This window comes from Panthera tigris, chromosome F2 (assembly GCF_018350195.1).
Source record: "Panthera tigris isolate Pti1 chromosome F2, P.tigris_Pti1_mat1.1, whole genome shotgun sequence".
Classification (NCBI taxonomy): domain Eukaryota; kingdom Metazoa; phylum Chordata; class Mammalia; order Carnivora; family Felidae; genus Panthera; species Panthera tigris.
This window is the reverse complement of record NC_056676.1, coordinates 57,899,987-57,906,407: the sequence shown is the minus strand read 5'-3', so window position 1 is coordinate 57,906,407 and position 6,421 is coordinate 57,899,987. Positions and strand designations below refer to the sequence as shown.

The window sequence follows — 6,421 nt, the reverse complement described above, 5'->3', positions numbered from 1 at the left end:
CAAAAGAATGGTTATCTCAGGTAAACTGTTCTACCATATAAATGAGAACTCTGGATTCTACACTACTGGAACAAAACTCTCCCTCCAGGCTTAATCTTCCATCAGAAAACTTTCTGTGTTGACTATATGAAAACTTCAATAGTTCTAAAGTTAAGGTACACATCTAATAATAAAGAATGTTATAATCTCTTCATACACTAGTATGAATAAACCTTTTCATTGACTTTTATTGTATTATGCAATTTGGCTAGGAATACTAATAATAAATTTTCTATTCAATTGTTAAAGAGTTCTAGGATAGCCTTAATCATATTCTTTCACTATATTTATTTCACTTTTTTCCATAAGGTTTTCTTTTATTGAAAAGGCCATTCACAAAATACCATGTCCATAGATTACACAATATGGAGCACTTGTGCAGGGGTCAAGGTAATCTTCTCTGTATCATTGCAATTTTAATATATGTACTACAGAAGTGAGCACCATATTTTTTTTTTGAAAGTGTATTTATTCATTTTGAGAGAGACAGAGACAGCACCGGTGGGGAAGGGGCAGAGAAAGAAGGAAAGAGAGAATCCCAAGCAGGGACCATGCTGCCAGCACAGAGCCCAACGTGGGGCTCAAAACCATGAAGCTGAGAGATCATGACCTGAGCCAAAACCAAGAGTAGGACACTGAACTAAGTGACCCACCCAGGCACCCCTATATTTTTTATTTCTAATGACTTCATTTATACCCACAGTTTCTTTATCACTAATATATACCTTAGCTATCCAAAGGCTACATTGGCAGCTCCACATTCCCTCTTGAGCATCAAACCTGTGTCTCCCCAGTGTCCATTGAATATTCCTCTGCATGTTTCATGAACAACTTAATCTCAAAATGTTCAAACCTGAATTCATTTAGCTTTTCTTTTCTTTTCCAAGTTTACTTCATGTTGAGTATTCTTAATCAGTGAATGCTATCAATGTCCAGTCACTTTTCTGAAGCCAAAATACCGGCATTATTCTCGACCTTTTCCTTACACTTTCTCCTCATTGCCGTGCATTCCCTCTCTCCACACATTGAAACATCTGGAGAGTACCAATTTTAGCTCCTAAGTATCTCCCTAAGTACTAAATACTCTTTTCTGTTCAACAGTCACATCCTCAGTTTGATTCATCATCTCTCATGCTCATGATGTTTATATTAGTCTCTTTAATAGATTCCTTGCCTAAATTCATTCTCAAACTATCCATATTCCACAATGCTTGCAAAATGATTAGGTAAATCAGATTCATTTTTTTAAACAAGTTTGCTTAAATAATTCAGTACACACTGCCCAAATTAAGTTCAAATATTGTTATGGCATAAGGAGTTCTGAGTCTTCATCCTATATCCTCCAAAATGGATGTCTTTTTTACTTAATTGTATCCTATAATTCAGCCTTGCTGAATTAGGGTCATTTCCCAGAACATGTTAATTTCCTCCTTGTACTTCTGGGCCTTTGGATAAAAAGCTCTATCTAGTTTGTTCTCTTAACTTTCTACCTGACCAATTCCTGCTGGATCTTTAAAACCCGGCTTAATCGTAATATCATCTGAAAAGTTTTTTCTAGTGTTGTCAGTGAAAATGGCAGAGTAAAGAAATCCAAAAGTTCATCCCTCCATAAAGGCAACAAAATCTTGTAAAAACTGTCAGAATCAACCTTTTCGGAATTCTGGAAACAGATCAAAAGCTTGCAACAACGAAGGCAAGATTTAAGTAAGAAAAGTATTCTGAATCTTGGTAAGAACAGAGATTTGTGGTATTTTAACTTTCCCTGTTCTCATTTCACATTCCCAAGTTGATACACAACACTTATACAGGTACCAGTACCAGAGGGTGGACAAGAACTCATTCTCAAAGAATCGTGGCTATTTGTTTTGACCTGTCTGATGGCTCTCTGAAAGACCAGCTTAGAGGGTTTGCCTTTATCCTGCCTAACTTGGAACTCTACAGGTGCTGAGGCAGCTTTCTGGGGCATTTGTCAAAAACATTTACAGGGAGATGTATATCTGTCTGAAACAATGGATAACACTTGTAGAAAATCACTCACTAATGAAAGAGCTTGGGAGAAAAGACCAGGGAATGAGATGCTTTAGGGAAACACCTGTTTTTAAAAGCTTCAACATAGTCCTGGGAATCTAGAAAGTCATGTGAATTTCCAGAGCAGGGCACATGCTCAATAAAGAATAAAGAAGGCCCTAAGCTCTCACTCTGACTGCCCTTCAGGATCTACACAGGGAGGAAGTAAAGGCTAAGGCAGAGTTGTAGACTGCTGAGCTGAGTGTTGAAGACATACCCAGCATACATACATGCCACTGGAAAAGACTGGAGTTTATTGTTTCCAAGTGTTTAAGCAAATCTCTGTCCAGTCTCTAGCTCCACCAAACTAATAGAAACATTAGTGGCAACACATGACCCAGAATAGGGACTTTACAAATTAGCTCTGAAAAGTTACCAAACAAAGAATAGCAACAAAGAAAAACAGCAAACCCTGGGGGCATTGGGTAATCTGATTTCCAGAGTTGCCAAATTATTATATTAAAAATGTTCAGTTTTCAACAAAAATATGATGCATACAACTAATATGATCATATATGGCCCATAAACAGGAGGGGAGGAAACTCAATAAACAGAAACTGTCCCTAAGGAAGCCCAAAATTGATCTTGTTAGATTAAGACTAATCTACTTTATGTTTCTGTTTCTAGAATATGTTCAGAGTTGGCAAATCCATTGAGACAAAATATATTATTGGTTTCTAGGGGAAGGGACAGGGGAAAATAAGGAGTGACTCCTTAAAATGGGTATGGAGTTTCTTTTTGAGGTGATTAAAACTTTCAGGAATTAGGTGGTGGTGATGGTTGCACAACATTGTGAATATGCTGCATAGCACTGAATTGTATAATTTAAAATGTTTAAGGTGGAGAATCTTATGTCATATGAATGTATCTAAATAAAAATATGAGTTCCTCCACCCACTGAAAAAGCTTTCAAGACTTCTTCACATTAGGTTTGATACTCTCTATAGGTATCATGGGTTCCTGTTACATATCTCTAACAGGAGAAATTACTATTTATTTGCATGTCTTTTCACCTTGACTGTGGATTTATGGGTATTAGTGATAATACGTCTGTCTGATAGCTATAAGTGTGCTTGAGGTACAAATCCACCACACTGGAAAAATTTTATAATAGAACGTGCCTGCTAGGGATTTGTCTGTGATCATAAGGCAGATTCAAAATGAGAATGGTAATTGCCCTGAAAGTAACTGTCTAGAAGGAATATAGTAAATAGAATACGCTATAGCTATTCATCTTTCAGAGGTGGTCAAAAACAGCCACCTTTTGGAGTGGACACAGAGAGCCTTATTCTGAGCCATCAAAGGCATTGCTATAGCTCAAAACATGCTAAGCACAAGTGAAACAGTTCAACTGTAAGATTCATAATTGAAATATAGGATATTATACACATTGTGTCATAAAAAAGTAAAATAGAAGAGTAAATGCTACAGAAAGAGCTATTGGGGATATTGTGACAGGATCTGGGCCTGAATAATGGTTATTTAAACCTTCAAAGTGACTCACCATCTCCCCATCTGTATACGGAATTCTACCATGTCCAATTGGGTCGTTATCAAAATAAATGTGGTTAACAGATGTCTTCAAAGTCTAAGACAATTAATTGGATATGATGGAACAAGAATACATTTGAAAATTATCATAAGTTTGCAGGATTTGATAGCTAGAAAAAAATGTAGTGCTTGTAATAGAATGAGGAAGACAAGAAGTCAATCCATTCTGAGTAAAAGATGATAACAAAGAGGATTGGACATGTTATTATGAAGACCAAGTGGAACACAGATATAAAATGCGAGAACTCAGGGTAAGGACAGACCTTTCTTAATATAAGCCAAGAGTTTTTGCAAACAAAATAAAAGTAGATGCTCTTCAAATTCACTGGGTTTTCTTGCTATAAATGACAGCCAGAAATTCATGTAACAAATAAGGAACATATTTTAGGCAAATTATTTTCTTTTTGTTGTTGTTTTTGTTTCAGTTTTTATTTTATTATAATAAACTTAATGCTGCAATCCAGCTAGACTTGGAGGGGAGTAAGGAAAACATGGAACCCATAGAACTGCAGGAAGAACACAGAGATCATAGGATATTTCCAGCAGATGGGGATGAAGGGGTGCTCTCCTGAGCTACAGAAGGAATGGTATCATAGTTAAGATAAAACACAAGACAAATTTATTAGATTTGTCCACAATCAGCAATGGTGATCTTCTTACTGGTCTTGTCATTCCCGGACCCAGACCACTGCATGGCTTCCACAATGTTCATGCCCTCTTATACTTTGCCAAGCATAACCACTTCCTTGCCATTCAACCACTTGGTCTTGGCAGTGCAAATGAAAAACTAGGAACCATTTGTGTTGTGTCCATCATATACCATGGACAAGATGTCAGGACACATATGCTTCAGGATAAAATTCTCATCATCAAATTTCTACCCCTGGATTGACTTGCTGCCACCATCCTGGCACATTAATCCTGGAATAATTCTATGAAAGCAGTAGTTTTTAAAACCAAATCCTTTTCCCCAGTGCTCAGAGCATGACAGTTCTTTGGAAGCTGTCTTTGGAACTTTGTCTGGAAACAACTCACAGGAGGTGCAGTTGAAGGGCTCACAGTCCATAGTGATGTCGAAAAACAGAGTGGTGCTGACCACGGCTCGGTGGCGTGGATGGTGTGGGGTGGCAACATCCACAAGACAAGCAACTTTTCTTCTAATTCATATTTCTAATAATTGTTCTGATTAATTCGTTAAGCCATGTAATCAATATTTACCAAAGGCCCAATATATGTTGAGAATAGATGGAGAAATACTATTTACAAAGATCCCACCTTTATGCAGCATACATAGTGATGAAGTTAAGTATGTCAATCAAGGAAGGTCCTAAAGTTTGATTTAAGAATATCAGTGAGTATATACATTGCAAATCTGTTAGCACATAATTTGTCTGCCCTCTTTTCCTCAGTAGATTAATTCACTGTTATTATTAAATTCATGGCAAGTCCCATAAGTTGCTTCACCAAGTGGAAGCATTTTCACTAAACTACTCAGTTCTGAGCTGTTAGTACTGCTTCCTTAGTTTGTCATTATTTTATGTACCAATAATGTGCTAAGTAAAAACTGTTTATTGCTGGGGCTTGGCTCAGAGCATATAAAGTCAAGGTAGAGTAGATAGTTTTCCTGTCACACACAAAATTTTACAGTCTAGAAAATGAAGCAAATTTATACAAATATGAAATTATTAATTAGAGTATGGAAGGAGATGCATAGCTTGTTAGCTATAGGTAAACCTGTCCAACTCAATGTTTTCATCAGAATTCTGATATTAAGAGTTAAATACCAGTATCCCAGGATCATGATTCAGTAGGATATCCTGTGTCCAGAGCAAAATGACTAGCCAAAGTGACAGAAGGTATTTTATATCTCGTTCCACTAGCATAGTCTATGGTAGGCTCTTCATTCTCAGAAGTCAAGATGGTAGCATCTTGCTTGATTAGAACTATATTTATAATCATGTATCTCCAAATTTCAAGTTTAATTCCTTTAAAAATATCAACATTAATTAGATATAACGTATTTAAAATTTAACTTAGAATAGATTTATTTACAACATAACTGAAAAGTCTATAAATAGTACTTTAATTAGGTAAAGGATCTAAACAAAAAGAAAGCCTATAAGCAGAATATACATTCATTTCAAGTAAGATTGGAGGAATTACTATGGAATGATCATGTGCTAAGCCACAGAGACATTTTTAATAAATTCCAAAGTGGAAATCAGTTTGTATGACCAAGGTAAAATTGTTCTGGAAATTTATTTTGAATTTTTGAGCAAAGATAGTCTAGTGACAGGCAACTTCAACTCAGATCGTTGATGAATGGATATGAATTGGCTATAAAAAGTCAAGGAAAGTGTATGCAAGGGAATGCATTGCAGTGAAAAAAATATTGTGAGCAAAGATACAGAAGTCAAGTACAGGCGATGAGTTAGGGAAATGGCATATAGTTAAACTTGGCCAGAATTTAATGGTTATGAAGAATATGCTAGGAAGGAATAGATCCAACCATTAGTCTTTGTATTAGCCATGACTTATTATTAGCAAGTGATATTTCTTATGGAATTATGGAATTCTAAGATGTGCAGCTTATTAGAGACTGTTTATATATAGCTAGATGGAGGAAATATTAAGGGTTTTTTTTCTCTTTTCAGGTAGCATGATGACTGGCATAAAAAGCTTTAGCAGAACCATGTTTTATCTGCTGTAGCAGAAAATATCTTAAAAAGAATTTTGATCAACTCAGCTTGATTCACATGTTCAT

At 36.0% G+C, this 6,421-nt stretch overlaps 1 non-coding gene across 1 annotated transcript; it reads right to left on the bottom strand.

The window, feature by feature from the left end:
* Window positions 1-377: 377 nt before the first annotated feature.
* LOC122235215 lies at window positions 378-483 on the bottom strand. Its single transcript, XR_006213337.1, has one exon. It is a non-coding gene; the product is annotated as a U6 spliceosomal RNA (small nuclear RNA).
* Window positions 484-6,421: the final 5,938 nt, after the last annotated feature.